Source organism: Pinus tabuliformis, chromosome 4_2, assembly GCF_031772625.1.
Source record: "Pinus tabuliformis cultivar Carrire ecotype Pingquan chromosome 4_2, CPIR1, whole genome shotgun sequence".
NCBI classification, from domain to species: Eukaryota; Viridiplantae; Streptophyta; class Pinopsida; order Pinales; family Pinaceae; genus Pinus; species Pinus tabuliformis.
The window spans coordinates 731,520,221-731,542,858 of record NC_142304.1 but is presented as its reverse complement, the minus strand read 5'-3'; positions in this window follow the sequence as shown (position 1 = coordinate 731,542,858).

The following is a 22,638-nucleotide window of genomic DNA, read 5'->3' as shown; positions in this document are numbered from 1 at the left end:
TCCACTTCATCCACCATAATCATTCCTTGCTTTCACCATTTCCTTCACTAATTTCATCATTTTACATAGAAATTCTTCCAAGCACATTGAGCGAATCCAACCATCTCCTAACCTTGTTGTTGACTTCTAAGTGATCCTAGGCATTTTCTCACTCCATTCCACCCATAAACCACCTTCTCTAAGCCTTCCATCACCTCCAACACCTCTCGTTTTTCTTTGGACTGTATTGTGTAGAAATACTAGGAATCTTGTAGGTTTCTAGTACATTGTGTAGGTTTTCCTGTAGTGGCCTGTTTTGAGGATGAATTGAGGGAAAACCTCTAAGAAGCCCCCAAAGGTCACCCAAGGGTTTCCCACAACATCCAACCATCTCCTAAACCTTCCAGCCATCCTCAAACATCCCTAAACCACCTGTCACATTAGCAAAAGAGATTAGTTTGCATATTTTATTTTGCACGAAAAGAACAAAAAGAAAAAATACAGTTATTTTAGTCCCTTTACTTGCACAATAGTGATGTTTTATGATTTTAAATTCCATACTTAGACAGTAGCATTTGATTCATGTTAATTTAGCATTATTGTAAAGCATAGTTTCTTAGCAGATAATTAGGAAATGGTGTGATTTAGCATTGAATTTCGGTATTTTTCATTATTGCAATAGATTAGCTCTCTCTTAAAGTAGATGTCCATTTCTTTCATCAAGAAACCAAGCTTCTTATGAATCCATAGAATTCTGGCTTGAAAACCCCTAGTGTTCTCTTGCCAGCTGAACAAGTGACAAAAGGTAGAACCATCACTTTTACTTGTGTATACAACACTATCACCTCCAAGTTTGTACGAACCTCGGGTTGATAAAGTAAATCTAGTAGCCCAAGAGTTGCAGTATTCTTGCTGCAATATTGGTGTTCATCACTTTTTGGCACCGTTGTTGGGGAGGTGTTTGAGTAATATGTGGTTACTGCTTTCTTTCTTCTACTTCTTGTTTCTACTATTTTGCCATTAGTTTCATTTCTGAAAAAGTAATTTAGTTTTCTTTTCATTCTGCATTCTTTGATTTCCTTTCCATTCTACAAGTTAGATTTCAAGTAATTAGATAATCTTTTCACTCAGTGAGTAGTTCTCATTCAGTCTGCAATTTTAATTCTACACATTGGATTTCAATTCAACAATTAGTTTTTCATTAAGTTAGTAGTTTTCATTCAATCTGGAAATTTAGTTCTGCAAAGCACATTCAAAATTTAAAAAAATCACAAAACCAAACCAAAAAAATTTCCTTTCATGCCTTGTAGGAATATGGATAACTTAGGGAATTTTTTTCCAAATACCCCCACTACATCCAATAGCCAACCTTCCCTCTTCTTCGATGGTTGTGAACTGGAGGAACCCTTAGGTGAGAAACCAAACATATTTGAAGAACCTACAGGGGAAGAAGAAAAACCCATTCCTACCAAGCCAATGGCTAAAAATAGAAATGACAAAGGGAATAGAGAGAGAGTTGAGGGTGCCTTCCCCATCAGGGAAACTAATGGGGACACTAAGATGAAAAATATAAGCCCCTTTGCCCTTCCTCATTTCCATGGCCTAACCACAGAAGATCCCGACAGTTTGCTATTTGAGTTTGTTCTTATATGTCGAACCTATGACTATACAGATGATGAGAATGAGTGGAAACTATTTCCATATACCCTCAAGGATGCAGCTCTGCACTGGTTCATGGGTTTACCTGGGGATAGCATCACAACTTAGGCTCAAATGCAGAAAGCCTTCAACAATATGTATCAAGACTACTGTAGGTCTAAGGATACTAAAGAAGACATTTTTAGGATGACCTTAGGTAATGATGAATCCCTAGAGGATTATGAAGAAAGATTCCAACTTAGTTACAAAAGGTCTAGGTGCACACTTGACCCTAAGTCACTAAAGTGTGTCCTGCTTAGGGGAGTAAGGGAAGATCTTCTGGATACCCTACACTTGGTAGCAAGAGGAGATATCTACCAGTTACCTTATCAAGACCACAAGACTATCTTTAGAAACCATTCTAGGGCAGCTAGGAAAAGGGGTAGGGGTAGTCAACCTATGGTCAGGACATACTCTTCCAACTCATCCATCAAGGGTGAAATTGGAAACATGCTGGAAGATTTCAAGAGTGAGATGCTGCAATCATTTGCCTCACAAATGGACACTATGCACATTAAGAGGAAGTAGGAGGAAGAAGAGAGAGACTTGACCATTTTCTGTCCTAGATGCACTAGGAGGCACCCTAGGAATGAATGTCCATTAAATATTATTGAAATTTGCTTAGTATGTGAAGAAAACCATTCCACAGACAAGTGCCCTTCTTTTCCTATACTCAAAGTTGTATATCAAGGAGATGAAGGGGTCACTAAGCAGCTCTGCTACATAAATCAAAGGAGACCTCATGGGCCTAGGCCATACCAGTAGAGCATACAGGGGTCATCCCATGCATATTACAACCCAAACCAGACCACATCCATACCTTCTTGGGGACTCCCTGCTCATCCTTCCTGGTATACAACTCCTCCTTGGTCCTTTGCATCTCAATATCACTCCCAGCCAGACAGCCAATCATTTCAACCGTATGCCTCGCCACAACCTCAGTGGAATGCACTACCCTAGTGGTCTAGGCCCCAATACAACAATGCTCTAGCTTTATTTCCTCCACCACCTTCCCAACCATAACTGTTACACTTTGATCCACCCAAGAAACCCTAGATGCCTACCCAGCCAAATCCAAACCTAAACAACAAATAGGCTCAGCAACTATACATTGGAGAGACATCATATCCAGCTTATGATGTGGAAATCTAAGAAATTAGCTTGAGATTTGGGAGAGTTCTCCTGGATAATCAACCTCCACCTCCACCTAGGGAGGTTGAAGAAGAAATAGAGGAAATCATTCTTAAATGAAATCCACCCTTTCCTGCAATATTAACCCAATCACTCCAGCCTACCCTAGAAGAGACTGAACTTCTGGGAGAATTGAAAAATCTATGTGTAAAGATTCCACTTCTCCAAGCAACAAAATATGTTACTATTTACAATAAGTTGATTAAGGAGAAGTGCTTCAAGCATCTAGGGAGGCGAAGAAGAGATGTCCCTACCATTAATGTCATTGAACAGTTGTCTGACTTAATGTTGGGGAAGGTAATCTGTCTAAAGTATTTGGACCATCGAGGCCCTATAGTAGATGTGCACATCAATGGCACCATTGTCCCACACACTTTGATCGATCTTGGGGCTACTATTAATGTGATGACCAAGAACACCATGCTCAAGCTCAACCTCCAAGGTTCATTGAGATAGACCATATTTGTCCTGCAACTTACAGATAGCTCCACAGTGACCCCTGAGGGAATTATGGAGGATGTGATGGTCTCCATTGACTCTTGGGAGTACTCTGCAGATTTCCTAGTTCTCTAGCCTAAGGCTAATCTTACTAGTTACCCTCTCATCATTGGGTGGACCTAGTTGGTCACTGTTAATGCTTACATCAGCTGCAGAGGTGGGAATATGACCATAAAGAATGGGCATATGTCCAAGCAGTTAGTCCTATACCCTCTTGCTCAACCATCTCTAGAACATGATATAACTTTATGGCTGGAAGAGGAGGAAGAAGATGAATATTATAATGCCAAACTTTATACCTTGCAAACAACCATGGGAGGAGGACCTCAAGATGAAGAAAATTTGATTGAACACCTAATCCAAATTCCAACTCCTAATACATTTTCCCTAGAAGAAGAATTAGTAAAGGAAACCTAGAACGACCATCCAATTGATTTGTACTTGGCCAATTCCAATCATCTCCTTGTCAAAACAACATCATTCGGCCCTGAGAAAACTTTGAAAATCAATCCATCACTTTCTGTTCTTTGAGAGGGGAAGTTGTGCAACATGCTAAAGGAACATCTCGATGCCTTCGCTTGGAGTTACAAAAAAATGAAGGGAGTACACCCTTCAGTGTCTACTCACAATATTTATACCCAGGAAGGTTGGAAGCTAGCCCGACAACCCCAAATGAGGATGAATGCAATTCTTAAAGATATAATTAAACAAGAACTGCAAAATTTGCTAGATGCAAGATTCATTTATCCTATCTCTGACAGTGTGGGTCTCCCCTCTGGTGTTAGTTCCCATGAAAAATGGTAAGTGGAGGATTTGTGTAGAATACAATGAACTGAACAAAGCCACAAAGAAGCACCATTTCCCTCTACCTTTCATCGACAAATTGCTAGATGGCTTGGCAGGGATTTTTTTTTTTCTCTTTCCTAGATGGATTCAGTGGGTACAACCAAATCCAAATTAGCCCGAAAGACTAGGATAAAACCACCTTCACTTGTCCTTGGGGCAAATTTTCCTATAGGGTCCTTCCTTTTGGCCTATGCAATTCCCTTGCCACCTCTCAGAGACTAGTCCTGAGTATCTTCGTTGATTCGGTCCATGATGTGGTAGAAATCTATATGGGTGACTTTGCACCTTAAAGGGGTGATTTCAAGGAGGCTTTGTCCAACTTAGGTAAGGTATTGCACAAATGCATTGAGATGAACTTGTCTCTCAATCCCTAGAATTATGAATTCTTGATGACTGAAGGGACCATGCTGGGTAATTCAATGTCTCAACAAGGACTGCAGGTGGACCCCAACAAAATAGCTATTATCAAAAGGGTCCCACCTCCTCAGAAGTGAAGAGATGTCAGAAGTTTCCTAGGATTAGCTAGATACTACCGCAGGTTCATAAAGGACTTTAGCAAGTTGGCCTCTCCTTTATTTGGGTTGTCGGCCAAGGAATTTGAGTCTATATGGCCAAAAAGATGTCAAGAGGCCTTGGACATCCTGAAGAACAAGTTAACCACTACCCCAATTCTTCGAGGCTCAAATTGGGACCTTCCTTTTCGCATTCATGCTAATGCCTCACACAAAGCCATAGGAGTAGCCCTAGGTTAGATAGATGGAAAATTGCCTTATGCCATTTACTTTATCAGTAAGAATATGTCAAAGGCCGAATTGAGCTACACATTGACTGAAAATGAGCTCTTTGCTATTGTGCATTCATTGAACAAATTTAGGCATTATATTACAGGTTATTAAACATTTGTCCATACTAACCATGCTACAATCAAATATTTAATGAATAAACGAAATGTGAATTCTCGTATTATAAGATGGTTGCTTTTATTACAACAGTGTGATCTAACTATTGTTGATAAGCTTGGTAACGAAAATGTTGTTGCAGACTTTTTTTCCAGATTAACTTTGCCTACAGGTGAAGAGGGAATGGTGGATGACCAGTTACTAGATGAACACTTTTTCTCCATTTGATTTCTCTCTCCATGGTTTGCTGACATAGAAAACTATTTGGTATCTGCACAGTTCCCATCGAACTTGTCCTCCATAGAGAGAAGCAATATTATAAGGAAGAGCACCACCTTCACTTGGATTGGGGGAACCTCTTCAAACATGGCCCAGATCAAAACTTGAGAAGGTGTGTCAGGGACTAGGAAGTCTTTGACATCGTTCTAACCTGTCATGATGGGCCTTGTGGAGGTCACTTTGCAACAAAGAGGACAATATTCAAAGTGTTACAAGAAGGCTATTATTGGCCCACTCTTCATCACGATGTGAAAAGATATACTAGTCAGTGTGATTGGTGCCAAAGAATGGGAAAGCCTACTCCAAGGGATGAAATGCCTCTGCAGCCTCAAGTGATTTTCGAGCCTTTTGAAAAGTGGGGCATGGACTTCATTGGACCTATTGACCTTCCTTCCAAGAAAAAATATTACATCATTGTGTGCACTAACTATCTGACTAAGTGGGCTGAAACCAAGGCAATTAAGGAAGTAACAAAGGAGAATGTGGCTGAGTTCTTAAGGGAGAATGTATTCTACAAATTTGGCTACCCTAGAGAATTAGTCACTGATCAAAGTAGCGAGTTTACCTCCAACATGATTGAAGACTTGCTGATACGACACAAGATCAAGCATAGGAACTCCACTCCCTATCATCCACAAGATAATGGGTAAGATGAGGTGACTAACAAAGTGCTGGAGGGAATCTTGACCAAAGTGGTTAGCAACAGGAGGAAATATTGGGCAGATAGACTAGTTTAGGCCACCTGGACCTATAATACCACCTGGAAGACCACCACTAGATTCACACACTATGAGGTGGTATTTGGCGAAAAGGCCCTGCTATCCATTGAGTTTGAGAATAACACACTAAGGATGGCAGCTCAACTAGATCTAGATCTCAGTAGTGCACAAAGAGAGAGATTGCTGCAGTTAAATGGTTTAGATGAGTTCAGAATGTAGGCCCTCTTGCACACGGAGGTAACCCAACTTCAGAGGAAGATATGGCATGATAAAAACATAAAGTATAAACAATTTGAAGAAGGTGATTGGGCCTTGCTATATGATTCCAGATATAAAGACTTTAACGGTAAGTTGAGTATAAGATGGCTAGGACCTTATGTTATAGAGTGATGTCATGATAATGGTTCAGTGCAGATTAGAACCATAGATGAAGAGGCCTTTCCTTTACTTGTTAATGGGAACTGATTGAAAGTTTACAAAAGACCATTGTCAAAGCAAGAGTTCATTGATGGTATCAATATAAAAGTTATGGTAGTGGAGCAAGTTTTAGCTCTTGCCTCATCAAATCACTAAGAAAAAAGAAAAAATAAGGACTCAAGTGAAAACATCCATGGGGCACCTGAGTCCCACTGTTGGGTTGAAAACTTCTTTGAGTGACCCAATGGTGTCAAAAAATGAAAAAAGAAAAAAAAAAAAAGCAAAATAAAAAGATCCCTTGGTGAAAACCTCTCTTGAGGCACCTAGGGCAAACAACTGGGATGAAAACCTCTCAGAGGCAGCCTAGTTGTTTTAATATATATATATATATATATATATATATATATATACATATATATACATATATATACATATACATATATATACATATACATATATATATATATACATATATATACATATACATATATATATATATATATATATATATATATATACATATATATCTATATATATATATATATATATATATATATATATATATATATATATATATATATATGAAAATTTCTATTTGCAAGTCAGTAAGGAGGACAATCAGAGAACAAATGAGGATAAAAAGCGACCTATTTCACTCACATTTTTATTTTTCCACTCATTGTCATTCATCACTCCACCATTTCTTCCATTTTTTCAGTCCTTTGCTTCAGTTTACAAGGGGACTGTGTTTTATATAGGATCCCCTGAAAACCTACAAGATGATTCTGTAGGAATTATAGTGGCTCAGGAATCCTATAGGAAGTGACCCTAGGGCAAAATAATGACCTTCTATGTCAAAGAATAACATCCCTACAGCAACATTTCATTACCATACCTATTTCCACTTTCATCATCCCTGCAGTCACCATCAAAAAAATCAGTTTCAAAAAATATATTTGTCACAGTCTTAAAAAAAAAACATGAAACATAGAGCAGAAGGGAGCAGCACCTGTGTATGTCTCATTTCTCCACACTCCTAGTCTTCCTCTCAATCCCTATCACCATCATCAAAATCCCAACAGAGTGTATGATTAAGAGTTCTGAGGGAGAAGCAGCTATAGGGAATCCTATAGGAAATCCTTTAGCATCCTATCCCATAGAATACAAATCATGATTGCAGCAAGCTTCCAGCATAATGATCCAAGAGTAGAAGGAGCTCCAAAGTAGTAGCAACACCAACATCTTGAATACTAGGTACCTACACATCACAAGAATCATTAGGGAGAAATAAAAAAAAAAAGGGAAAAAATAGGATGTAGCCAACACACAACAAACACCTCCAGTATTCAACAACTATAGCAAGCGTTAGCACCACAGGTAAGTATCTCACTCACTCTCTCATTTTGCATAATGTAGTTAAAATATGTAAAGGTTACAAGTAAGTTGGTTTATAAACGAAAGGTGGTCAGTTAACTTGCCCACCTTCATTCAGTCGATGAAGAAAAAGAAGTTGGTCTCCCACACGTGGTAACAATCATGTCAAAAAAGGAGAAGAGCAGGAAAAAAATAGTTTACGGAGGCATGAACAGGGAGTTGATTACGAGGAGGGGAAATGATGAGGTGGTAGTGCAGACCAATGGTCCAAAAATAGAAAACGTACCTCTGCTGCTAGCACACCACCTCACATAACTCGGCCATAAGAAGAAATATTTATTGATCCCGATGCACTCATGCATGCATTTCCTTGAGGCTCACTCTTGCAAAAGTCACTCTCATACCCTGGTGAACTACAGAAGAGGAAAACTCCATCGTTTTTCTGCACACGAAATCCTACCAGATTGCACACAAGATTCCTACAAGATACACACAGACAATCTACAGGATTGGTAGAGAGGATTTTTAGAGGGGAAAACACGGGTGTTGGCCACAACAAACACTATGAAGTGGTAGGCTCTGTAATTACTTCCCTTTTTCCAAGTTAATTGAACAAGAAATCATCTAGTTTGAGTAAATTTGGCAGCTGTCCAAGGGAATTATTCACACAGCCATTTGAGTTATTTACCGCTGCATTTAAAAATTGTATCAAACAACTCATTTCCTCAAACTTCACAAACCAAGAGGACAGGAGGGTTTAATAGAAGGGAGTCCATTAAGAATGTGAGAATTCAACAACACCCCTAGGTGCTAGAAATATTCACAAGGCATAATTGGATGGGGTATTTCAAAAATTAATCAGGTAAGATGATGAAGTGGCTGGAGAGCTTGCTCTCTCCCTCATTCGAGTTACTAGATTCCATGCCACTATTGTGGTAGGAGGCCTCTCTATAGATCTCACCCCTAAACTCATCAACAGTGTTACCACACTTCCCCTAGGAGTACCATCGAGGAAGGAACACAAGGGAGATAGCCAGATTTCCAGGAGGCAATTCCTTTTAGAAAGTGAGGAACCCATTCAAGACAATAATGGAGAAAGGAGAGAAAGCATGCCATATCCCTGGAATGAGGTGAGCTATGAACTTATCAACTACATATCATGTGAGGGTAGGTATAGTGTGGTCTATGGCTATCACTTTAGGCTTCTTGAAGAGTTGAGGTTTGGAGTAGAAACATCTCCTCACCACAAGCTCAACATACCATACTTCCTTTTGCAATCACTAATAGACACAAGCATAAAGGTGGAAGAGGGAAATTCCCAACAATTAGTTCATCATGGGTTAATCAAAATCATCATAGAAGATGCCCTCCAAAACCTCAAAATTCCTATCCAATGGTCAATTTTCAGAGACATGCAGACAGAGGAGGACATCAAGGCTCTCACATATGATGTTAGTCCTATTATTAGTGAAAAGGATGAGGAAGAGACTGAAGTAGAGGAAGAAGAAGCAGAGCAGGATGAAGATGAGATAGATGAGGAGGAAGATGAAGAAGAAGAGGAGAAAGAGAAATATAATGAGGAGGAAATAGAGGAAAATGACAAAGAAGAGACTAATAAACAAGATGAGGAGCTAGAAGAAGAAGAGGAGAGGAAAAACAGAGAGGAAAATGGAAATGAAAAAAAGGAGGCAGAAGACAAGGAGGAGTCACCTAGGGTGTCTCTAGAGGCCACTAAGAGAGAAGCAACAACTTCCTTCACTACTCTTAGCACCCTTATCAAACATAAAGGAAAAAGACAGAGGTAGGCCCCCTTATATTTGAGGACAGGGAAAAGCATAAGGATAAGGCAAGGGAAACCCCAAACACCAACCAAAATTCCCATTGTGATTGAGGACTCACCTAAATATCAGGAGAAAAAATCTCCCCCAAGTCTCCTATCACCTATGTGAGAAGGCCTATAACTAGATCCACCTCATCCAAGGGAAAATCAATCCTACAGGATACATAGCAGGACCTACAGGAAGCTGAAGCAGTGCAATAGGATACTCTACTAAACCTATAGGAGACTCAAAAATTGGATAAGGAGGGAAGCCTACAAAAAGAAACTAAAGAAGAGGATCCAAAGTTAAAGGAACCTAGCCCCCAACCTAACCTTGACTCCTACTACAGATTTATTGAAGGAGGCAGGGTCATTCCAGAAAAAGATGCTATTCAAGTATTCTTTGAGCTTGAGAAGGAGAGAGCTAGAAGTCATCGATGGACGAAGATTTCCAAATCCAAGGGTGTGGAAGACATTGGTCAGATGGAGGAGAAGATCAAGGAGATGGGCAAAGAATTAGATAGCTTGAGATATAGAGAGGCCATAATGAGAAATCAGTTAGAGACAAAAAATGTATGGTTGAAAGGACAACTGCAAGGAAGAGAAAACCAATTGGCATGTATGGCCAGTCTCCCTTTGGAAGCAACCCAGTGTAGGATTCTAGCTAAATCCTATGCACTATACCTCAAGGAACAGTGGCTACAGTTCCAAAACCATACCCTAGCACAGAGAGGCACTATGCCATTTCAAGATTATAGACAATTCATTGATCTTTGTGATCAAAGTACATTGGAAGACAAGGCCAAGATGTCCGAGTTTTATTTGCATAACATGGACTTAACATACATGAATGTATGGAACCCTAATGCCAAGCTAGGAGATTTATAGTTGATGACTTTGGAATCATGGATGAGCCATGAGGAAGCAAGGGATGCAGAAATGAAAAAGATATTGGCAAAAGAAGAAATAGAGCCCCTTATGATCAGAGCTGAGTAGTCCAATCCAATGGCCCTCATCATCACACATAACTTAATTTCAAATGATCCTCAGCTTGCACCCAAGTATCATGCTACTCGAGAGCAATAAATTTCACATTTTGAGGACATGTTCAAGTTTTTTATGGATGACATCATACATGCTTCGCTCAGGAGATGGAACACATTGCCATATAGTTTAAAGATAATACAATACCACTCTCCTCAAAGAAATTTCACATTTTGAGGACATGTTCAAGTTGTTAGGGGATGACATCATACATGCTTCCCTCAGGAGATGGAACACATTGCCATACAGTTTAAAGATGAGACAATACCACTCTCCTCAAAGAATGAGAGAAGCACTAAAAATGACACCCATGTACAAGCAATTCATGCAAAGGCTCAAAGTCAATTGGATTGGCTTGAAACTAAGTCCACCACTATTCTTAGGAATGCTAGAAGGAAGGAAGGAAGGAGAAGAAAATAAGCAGTGGGAGGAGGTAGAAAAGAAAGAAGGTTTCTATGAACAAGAAGAGGAAACCACAACAGAGGCATGTGATGTTAGGTAGGCCACTAGAGCCATGAAGGATATGGATATTGATTAAGTTGCTCAGAGGATGAGCAACACTTTCAATAGGGGGGTGATGATGAGCCTCATCATTGGGTAATTATATGGGCCTTAATTTACCTCCTAGCTTAGTCAAACCAACTTATCTCACAACTTATTACATGTTTTTCATAATATTTTGTTTATGAGATGAGTTAGAGTGGGATATCATGCCTAGCGGACAAATATGCATTGAATGCAGGTTTGAAGGAGAAAATCAAGGAATTTTGGCAAAGACTAAGGTTGAAACACAAATGGGACAATGGAGAGGGATTGTAGGAGGTAAATACTCATCAATTACTTCTCCCCCATTCGAATATTCCTACATTTATCACACCATCTCGAAGTGAAAATAGCCAAGTCATGAGGATTAGAAGGCAGCCAAGAAAGTGAGAAACAAAGAGCTAGTTTATCTCGAGTTTGGGAGCCGAGCCTCCCTAATTTTAAGGAATTTATTGGGGACTTCAGTTTTATAAGTAGAGATTCCTAGAACCTCATTAGGATTCAAATTTTTGTTGTAAAACTGTAAGTTATTTCGAGCTCCTGACTTGTGGAAGATTTTGATGTAATTTTATGTTTTGGTAATAAGAATGAGTTTTGTTTTGAGCCAGCACTGAGTTAACTCATAGGGCTGAAGCTCTTGGGTTAGGACCCAACCCTAGAAGCCAAGGATCCTCTTTTTTTATCTATATGTTTAGCTTAGTTTCATAGCTTTATTGTTAATTTGTCTTTAGAGGTATTTTCATTGCAATTAGTGTAGATTTGATTGGTTGTTTATTAGTTTGCTTCCATTTGTTCCTTACTTCAGTAGTAGGTTGTTAGGGATAAAAGAAGCACCACAAGGCTTTCATCAGGTTTCTTGGCCTCACTTCTTCCCTCTGGGATCATGATTTGAGGAAGGGACCCTTATGCAACCCCCAAAACACAGATTTCTATTTCTTTCATAAGCTTTAGAGTTTACTGTATTTAAGCTAGCATTTGATCAGTTTTGCAAAATAGGATTGCATTGCCATCTCTTCTATCTTCATTCTTGTAGTAGATCTCATCCATTATTCCATTCCTTTCAGCTACTTTAGTCATGCATAAGGTAGACAGCTAGTTCATTAATTATGATTTTCTAGCTTATGAGAATGCTTATTATTTACATGGCTTCTTGGAAAGTATACATATTTGATGCAGAATAGGTGCTTCAGTAGAAGACAAAGACCTCATAGCCAACAATCACTTTCCACTTCATCCACCATAATCGTTCCTTCCTTTCACCATTGTGTTCACTAATTTCATCATTTTACATAGAAATTCTTCCAAGTACATTGAGCGAATCCAACCATCTCCTAGCCTTGTTTTTGACTTCTGAGTGATCCTAGGCATTTTCTCACTCCATTCCACCCATCAGCCACCCTCCCTAAGCCTTCCATCACCTCCAACACCTCTCGTTTTGCTCTCGACCATATCTTGTAGAAATACAGGGAATCCTGTAGGTTTCTAGTACATCATGTAGATTTTCCTGTAGTGGCCATGTTTTAGGCTGAATTGAGGGAAAACCTCTAGGAAGCCCCCAAAGGTCACCTAAGGGTCTCCCACACCATCCATCCATCTCCTAAACCTTCCAGCCATTCTCAAACATCCCTAAACCACATGCCACATCACCAAAAGAGATTAGTTTGCATATTTGATTTTGCATGAAAAGAACAAAAAGACAAAACAGAGTTATTTCAGTCCCTTTACTCACACAATAGTGATGTTTGATGATTTTAGCTTCCGTGCTTAGACAATATCATTTGGTTCATGTTAATTTAGCACTATTCCAAAGCATATATTCTTAGCAGTTAATTAGGCAATGGTGTGATTTAGCATTGAATTTCGGTCTTTTTCATTATTGCAATAGATCTCATCTCTCTTAGAGTATAGTTCGCTTTCTTTCATCAAGAAACCAAGCTTCTTATGAATCCATAGAAGTCTGGCTTGAAAACCCACAGTGGTCTCTATCCAGTTGAACAAGTGACAAAAGGCAGAACCATCACTTTTACTTGTGTATACAACACTGTCACCTTGAAGTTTGTACGAACCCTGGGTTGATAAAGTAAAGCTGGTAGCCCAGGAGTTGTAGCATTCTTGCTGCAATACTGGTGTTCATCAGAAGTCCCTTATAGGTTTCTATCCTCACCATAGGTAACCATGTGAGCCACTTTGTGTACAGTGATACACCAAAAATAGCACTGGGGGATATTTATTGCATGTACGTTAAGTCCTTGGTTCGCCAAGATGTATATTGCAGTTCACTGTTGCATGGTAATTCTTTATGCCTAGATTATCGTATTTTTTATTTATTTTTTTGTTAATTCATAAGATTTATTATCCAAGGTTAAAGAACAAAATCCCCCACTCCATCATTCACATAGAATTCAAAATAAGCCTTCTCTTCCACCAAAGTCTATTCCTGGCCATCGTCAAAAGCATAAGAAGACACAAATTACCAAATCGGAAAATTTGGGAACGAATACAAGTCCTCCTCCTGAATCTGATCAACCAAATCATATTTCCCTTTGAGTACTGATCCTTAGATCACATCTATTGTTGTTCGTGAATCTGACACAATTGAAAAAGATATCCCTAAAACCTTACTTCCTGATGTTATTGAGCCTGACTTTCATGAGCCACACATTTTACTTCCTAAGGTTGATGAACCTGAGGAACCTCAACCATCCTTACCTATTACTTCAGGACCTTCCCCCTTTCTTTCTTTGTCCCAGAGAGAACCTCCAACCATACATCTTGGATTCGATGGTGAACTTGTTCCATACAAACTTGCGAGTATTGAAGAGATCCCACAAGAAGAGCCTCATCCTTCTACTCCTCTTCATGTGAGTGGACTCCATTTTTATCAGATTGATCCTCTTCCTCCTAATCAAACTCTAGCATAAACTCCTTTACCTAATTATTTTGACTCATCCATGGATTTATTATGGCAATCTTTGTTGGGATTGTTAACCATGACTGGATCTAATTTTACCTCCTAACCCCTGTCCACCACTATGGTTGAGACATAAAATGTTTCTTCCTCATCCAAGTTTGAAATATCACTAGAGGAGAATCTCTATGGTGGCCCATCCATCTCACCTAGCTATCAATGCTTATCTGGTACCCTCTATGGTACAACTTCTAGTTCTTGGAACTCTCCAATGTCATGCATTTTGGGAATTGCATTTGACACTTCTCTTATGAATGCTACTCAACCTTCTCCTTCTCCTTCGCCTACACCTACGATTGAACAGTAGGTTGTCCTTTATGTTAGTGGACAAGGTTATATTCAACAACCTAACTCTCCTTATGTTGGGTGTCGTCCATCTGGGTTGCAGTTGCCTCCATCATCCCCTCCTCATATGGTAGGGGGGAACCTATTGGTTGTATACCTCAAATTGGTTAGAAGCCTTATTATAATTGTCCTTATCCTAGGATGGTTGTCAATGTTTCGCAACCTAGCTTTCCTGTCCAACCTGGTTCATTTTGGGACCAATTGTGAAATCCTCAAGATGTGTCATCTTCATCTCAAATTTCTACCCATCAATATGTACATCAAGAAGCTCATATACATGTAAGTTAACCTTCATAGGTATTTATTGCATCGCAACCTATTTCGTCAGTATCTGGTATCCCTCAAGTTCCACTTACACAAGCTTTACAAGGAAGCTTACAATCTCAATCGCTTGGGCAATGTATTCCTCAAATTCAAGTAGGATAAACTATGTATAGCATGGCACAACCCTAATTGAACTCACCTTATGCCAAGATGATGCAAAATCCCATGGGGAAATATTATAAACCTTATCAGGGTGTTCCTCAAGTGCCTTTTCAAGGCCAACATATCCAAACCCAGCCATTCCATCCTTTATAGGGTTATCCTGGAGCTGGTCAATAAGGTTACACGTATGCTGGTTACCAAAATCTTCCTTGTTATGGTGCCTAGGTTCCTCTTTATTAGAACCCTCCTTATCCAGGAACACAAGTACCTCTTTCTCAGGTTATTCCTTCTTATCTAAGCTATCCTCCACCAGATTTTAACCAACAATTACCTTTTGTGGTGACTCAAATTTCCAAACTTGACTCGACTCACCAATGATCCCATCATTCATTCAACTTGGTGGCCGATAATTCCTATCAAATTTCCTTACGATATCCTAAAGTTCAATGGGAATCCTAGAGAAGACCTGTCAACCCATGTCCTGACATATCATCTTTGGTGTTCTTCTAACTCCCTTAATGATGATTCCATACAATTATGTATTTTCCAATGTACTCTTACAGCTACCACAACTAAATGGCACATTGGGTTACCTAGAGCTTCATTTCATGATTTTAGTTACTTGCCTAGCACCTTCCTCGCCCATTTCAAGTTGCCCATCCAATATGAAACTGGAACAAAACTTTTGACCAACTTTAAAGAAACTAAAGCAACTCACATTTCAGATCACATTCTTGAGTGATGACGTCACCGCCAGTTGGTTATGACCTATGTTTCAGATCAATTGTTAGTGAAATGGTTAATTAAATCCTTGTTTCCCTCTACTGATGAGCACTAGTATTGAAGCAAGAATGCTGCAACTCCTAGGGCTACCAGCTTTACTTTATCAACCTGAGGTTTGAACAAACTTGGAGGTGACAGTGATGTATACACATGTAAAAGTGATGGTTCTACCTTTTGTCACTGTTCAACTGGCGAGAGACCATTAGGTTTTTCAAGCCAGACTTCTATGGGTTCAAAAGAAGCTTGATTTTTGATGAAAGAAAGAGAAATCTACTCTAGGAGAAATCTTATTTACTGCAATAAGGAAAATGACTGAAATCTTATGCTTAAAACACACCATTCTCTAACTAACTACTGAGAAACTATGCTTTATAAGAATTCCAAGCTAACATGTATGAAATGATACTTTCTAAAGAATGGAAGTTCAAGACATCAAACATCACTACTGTGCACGTAAAGGATTGAAATAAATATGTTTTATTCTTTTTATTCTTTTTATGGAAAATAAAGTGTAAAAGCTAATCTCTTGTGGTGATGTGGTAGGTGGATTAGTGATGTTGGTGGATGGTTGGGAGGTTTAGGGGATGGTTGGAAGGTTTGGGAGACCCTTGGGTGACCTGGTGTGGCTTCCTAGAGGTTTTCCCTCAATTCGGCCTCAAAACAGGCCACTACAGGAAAACCTACAGGATGTACTAGAAACCTAGATTCCTTGTATTTCTATAGGATACAGCTGAGAGAAAAACGGTGGTTTCTGGAGGTGATGGAAGGGTTAGGGAAGGTGGTGGATGGTTGGAATGGAGTGAGAAAATTCCTAGGATCACTCATAACTCAAAACCAAGGTTAGGAGATGGTTGGATTTGCTCAACATGCTTGGAGGAATTTCTATGTAAAATGATGAGATTGGTGAAGGTATTGGTGAAAGAAAGGAATGATTATGGATGGATGAATTTGGAAGGTGGTTGCCTACTATGATATCTCTTTAAACTTCTGAAGCACTTGCTCTACATAAAACATTTATAACTGCCAAAAAGTCATGTAAACAAGAAGAATTCTAACAAGCTAGAAAAGCAGAATTTAATGAGCTAGTTGTCTACTTCATGCATGAGGGAAATTGATGAATAAAATGGAATCATGGATGAGATCTACTATTAGACTAAAGATGGAAAATATGGTAATTAAATCGTACTCATGAAAAAATTATCAAATGCTAGTTCAGGTACACTAAACTCTAAATCTTATGAGAAAATGGAAATTTGTATTTTTGGGGTTGCATAAGGGTACTTTCCTCAAATCATGATCCCTAAGGGAACAGGTGAGACTCGGACACCTACTAACAACTTTGTGGTGCTCCTTTTATCCCTTCTAACTTGCTACTAAAGTAAAGCACAAATGGAAGCAAACTAATAAACAACTAATCAGATCTACATTACTTGCAATGAAATACTTCTAAAGGCAATTTAACCATGAATCTATGAAACTAAGCTAAGCATACAGATACAGGAAGAGGAGCCTTTGCTACTAGGGTTGGGCCCTAACCCAGTAGCTTTAGCCCTATGATTTAACTCAGTTTTGGATCAAAGAAAAAGCTCATTTTCTTTATCAAAACAGAAAATTGCATCAATGTCTTCCACAAGTGTGGAGCTCGAAAGTAACTAGTGCTTTTACAACCAAAATTTGAATCCTAATGAGGCTCTAGGCCTATCTACTTATACAAATGAATTCCCCAATGACTTCCTTAAATACAGGAGGCTCGTCTCCAAAACTCAAGATGAACTAACTCTTTTTCTATCACTTTCTTGGCTGCCTTTTGATCTTCATGACTTGGTTGATTCCACTTCGAGCTGGTATGATTAATGGAGGAATATTCAAATGGGGGAGGAGTAAATGAGAAGGATTTACCTCCTCCAATCTCTCTCCCTTGTCCCATTTGAATTTCAAACCTTATTCTCACTAAAATTCCTTGATTTTCTCTTCCAAACCTCCATTCAATGAATATTAGTCCACTAGGCATAATATCTCACTTTAAATCATCTCATTAAACAAAATATAATCAAAACATGTAATAAATTGTGAGAAGAGTTGATTTGACTAGCTAGGAGGTGAAATAAGGCCCATATAATTACCCAATGATGAGGCTCATCATCACAAACCTACTAAAAGTGTTGCTCATCCTCTGAGCAACTCAATAAATATCCATGTCTTGCATAGCTGTAGTGGCCTCCCTAACATCACGTGCTTTTGTTGGGGTTTCCTCTTCTTGTGCATATAATCATGCCTTCTTTTCTACCTCCTCCCACCACTTTCTTTCTTCTTCTTCCTTCCTTCATTCTAGCATCCCAAAGAGTAGTGGTGGACTAAGTCTTAAGCCAATCCAATTGACTTTGAGCCTTTGGATGGATTGATTGTACATGGGTGTCCTGTTCAGTGCTTCTCTCTTCCTTGAGGGGAGTGGTACTCTCTGATTTTCAAATTGTATGGAAAAGTATTCCATCTCCTTAGGAACTCTTGCATGCTGCCATCCCCTAGCAATCTAAACATGTCCTCAAAATGTGTAATTGTATTCTCTTAGGTAGCAAGATACCTGGGTGCAAGTTGAGGGTCATTTTCAATTAAATTATGTGCACTGATGAGAGTCATTGGATTGGACTGCTCAGCTTTGATCATAAGATGCTCTGTTTGTTCCCTTGCCAATATCCTCTTTCTACAGCCCTTTCTTTGTCATGGTTCATCCATGATGCCAAAGCCATCAACTGTAAATCCCCCAGGTTTGCATTAGGGTCCCATACATTCATGTCTTTCAAAGCCATGTTATGCAAGTAGAACTTAGACATCTTAGCCTGATCCTCTAATGTACTTTGATCACAGAGATCAATAAACTGTCTATAATCCTGGAATGGCATGGTGCCTCTTTATGCTAGGGTCTTGATTTGGAACTATAGTCACTTCTCCTTAAGGTATAATGCATAGGATTTAGCTGGCATCCTACACTGGATGGCTTCCAAAGATAGACTGGCCATGGATGCCAATTTATTCTCTCTTTCTTGTAGCTATCCTTTCGACCATGCATTTTCTACCTCCAACTGAGTCTTCATGATGGCCTCTCTATCCCTCGCGCTACTTAGTTTTCCAATCTCTTTGAGCTTTTCATCCATGTGACTATTGTCCTCTACTCCCTTGGACTTGGCAATCTCCATCCATGTATGTGTTCAGGATCTTTCTTTCTCAAGCTCAAAGAATAATGGAATGGAAATTTTTTGTGGAATGACCCTACCCCACTCAATAAATCTGTAGTAGGAGTCAAGATTAGTTTGAGGACTAGGTTCCATTACCTCTAGGTCCTCTCTCTTTGTTTCTGGCTACTTAATTCTTTCCTCATCCAAATTTTGAGTTTCCTATAGGTTTAATAGAGTTTCCCGTCGGACTGCCTCTGCTTCTTGTAGGTCCTGCTATGTATCCTGTAGGATGTCTTTTCCTTTGGATGTGGTACATTTTGTTACAGGCCTTCTCACATAGGTTATAGGAGACATAGGAGAGGTTTGTGCTAAGGATCCTTCTTCTTGAGTTTTTATAAGAGGAGCCATCTTCTCCTATTTTTTAGGTGAGTTCTCAATAACAATGGGAACCTTGGTTGGAGTTTGGGGTTTTCCTTGCCTTATCCTTATACTTTTCCTTGATCTAAAGTATAAGGGGATTTTCCTTGGTTTTTTTCCTTTTTGTTTGATAGGGGTGCTAAGGGCAGGGAGGGAAGTTGTTGCCTCTCTCTCAATGGGTTCTAGAGACATCCTAGGTGACTCCTCCTTCTCTTATGGCTCCTCTTTTCCATTGCCCTTTTTACCTATTCCTTTCTCCTCTTCTTCTCCCCCTATATCCTAATCTTCTTTATCAGTTTCCTCCTTGACATCTTCCTATCTTTCTTCATCACCTTCTTTCTCTTTCTCTTCCTCTTTATCTTCATCTATCTCGTCTTCACCCCTCTAAGCTTCTTGTCCATCTATTTCAGTCTCTTCTTCATCCTTTTCACTAACAATAGGGCTAATATCATATGTGAGGGCTTTGATATCCTCATCTGTCTGTATGTCTCTAAAAATTTCCCATTGGATAGGAATTCTGAGGTTCTGGAGGGCATCTTCTATGATGATTCTAATTAACCCATGGTGATATAACTGTTGGTAGTTTCCCTCCTGCACCTTTGTGCTTGTATCTATCAGTGATTGCAAAAGGAAGTATGGTATGCTGAGCCTCTGGTGAGGATGTGTTTCTATTCCAAACCTAAATTCCTCAAGAATCCTAAAGTGATATCCATAATCCACACTATACCTACCTTCACATGATATGTATTTTATAAGGTGGTAGCTTACCTCATTCTAGGAGTGTAAATAATGAGAAAATACATTCAGGTGCTACCCCCCTCTCTCCGTGTTTCATCTTTTCTCTGTGTTTTCTCTTGACGATTATGAATTTTTTGAAAACTGATTTTTCGTTTTTCTTTTTTTTATGATGGATGCAGGGGTGATCATGTTGGAGAGAGGTATGGTAATGAAGTTGTAATGTAGGTTTTTTTATTTTTTTGACATGGGCAGGTCATTTCCTTGCCCTGGGGTTACTCACTTTAGGATTCCAAAGCCATTGTAATTCGTATAGGGCCATCCTGTCAGTTTTCAAGGGATCCTATAGGTTTATAAGGAGTCCTGTAGAAAACACAGTACCCTTGGAACTGAGGGAAATGAGTGAAAAAAATGAAAGAAATGGTGGAGTGATGAATGATGGTGGATGGGGAAATAAAAATATGAGTGGAATATGTCCCTTTTCGATTCTCCTTTGCTCTGAGATTGTCCTCATGCTATCCTGCAAACAATTTTCATGATTTTTTATTTTCTCCTTCTTTTATTTTTGAAAACAACTAGCCTACCTGCAAGAGGTTTTCATTCTAGCTACTTGCCCTAGGTGCCTCAAGAGAAGTTTTCACCCAGATACCTTTTTATTTCTTTTTTTTTTTGACACCATTGGGCTGCCCCAAGGGGTTTTCAGGCCAATAGTGGGACTCAGGTGCCTCATGGAGGTTTTCACCTGAGTCCTTATTTTTCTTTTTTCTTTTCTTAGAGACTTGATGAGGCAGGAGCTAAAACTTTCTCCACCACCATCACCATTTTATTGATATCATCAATTAACTCTTGCTTTGACAATGGCCTCTTGTAAGCTTTTAGTCTGTGCCCTTAACAAGTAAAGGAATGGCCTCTTGATCCATGGCTCTGATCTGCACTAAACCATTATCATGACACCTCTCTATAACATAAGGCCCTAACCATCTTGTCCTTAACTTTCCCTTAAAGTATTTATATCTAGAATCATATAACAAAGCCCAATCAACTTCTTGAAATTGATTGTCCTTAATGTTCTTATCATGCTAGATCTTCCTCTGAAGTTGAGTTACCTCTGTGTGTAGGAGGGCCTGCATTCTGAACTCATCTAAACCATGCAACCAGATAAACCTCTCTTTTTGTGCACTGCTAAGATATAGATCTAGTTGGGCTTCCATCCTCAATGTGTTATACTCAAATTCAATGGATAGTAGGGCCTTTTTCCCGTAGACTAGCTCATAGGGTGTGAATCTAGTGGTCGTCTTCCAGGTGGTATTATAGGCTCAGATGACCTAAACTAGTCTATCTACCCAATATTTCCTACTCCTGCTAACCACTTTGCTCAGGATGTCCTCCAACGCTCTGTTGGTCACCTCAACTTGCCCATTAGCTTGTGGGTGATAGGGAGTGGAGGTCCTATGCTTGATCTTGTGCTTGCTGAGAAAGTCTTCAATCATGTTGGAGGTAACCTGGCTGCCATGATCAGTGACCATTTCTCTGGAGTACCCAAATTTGTAAAATACATTCTCTCTTAAGAGCTCAGCCACCTTCTCCTCTGTTGCTGCCTTAATTGCCTTGGTTTCAGCCCACTTAGTCAGATAGTCAGTGCACATAATGATATACTACTTTTTCTTGGAAGGAGGGTCAATAGGTCCAATGAAGTCCATGCCCGACTTGTCAAATGGCTCAAAAGTCACTTGAGGCTGCAGAGGCATTTCATCTCTTGGAGTAGGCTTTCCTATCCTTTGGAACCGATCACAGTGACTAGTATACATTTTCACATGCTCATGAAGAGTGGGCCAATAATGCCCAGCTTCTAAAACTTTAAATGTTGTCCTATTTGTTGCAAAGTGACCTCCACAACGCCCATCATGACAGGTCGGAAGGGTGTCAAAGACTTCTTCCTCCCTCACACACCTTCTCAGAATTTGATCTAGCCCTATTTTGAAGAGGTTGCACCAAAAAGTGATGAGCACCAATATTGCAGTAAGAATTCTACAACTCCTGGGCCTACAAGCTTTACTTTATCAACAGGGGGTTCGTGCAAACTTGGAGGTCACAGTGTTGTATACACAAGTAAAAGTGATGGTTCTACCTTTTGTCACTGTTCAGCTCGCAAGAGACCACTAGGGTTTTCAATCAATACTTTTATGGATTCAAAAGAATCTTGATTGCTGATGAAAGAAAGAGAAATCTACTCTAGGAGAAATCTTGTTCACTGCAATAAGGAAAATGACTGAAACCTTACGCTAAAAACACACCATTCTCTAACTAACTGCTGAGAAACTATGCTTTACAAGAATGCCAAGCTAACATGTATGAAATGCTACTGTCTAAAGAATGGAAGTTCAAGACATCAAAAATCACTATTGTGCGTGTAAAGGACTGAAATAAATCTGTTTTATTCTTTTTATTCTTTTTATGGAAAATGAAGAGTAAACCCTAATCTCTT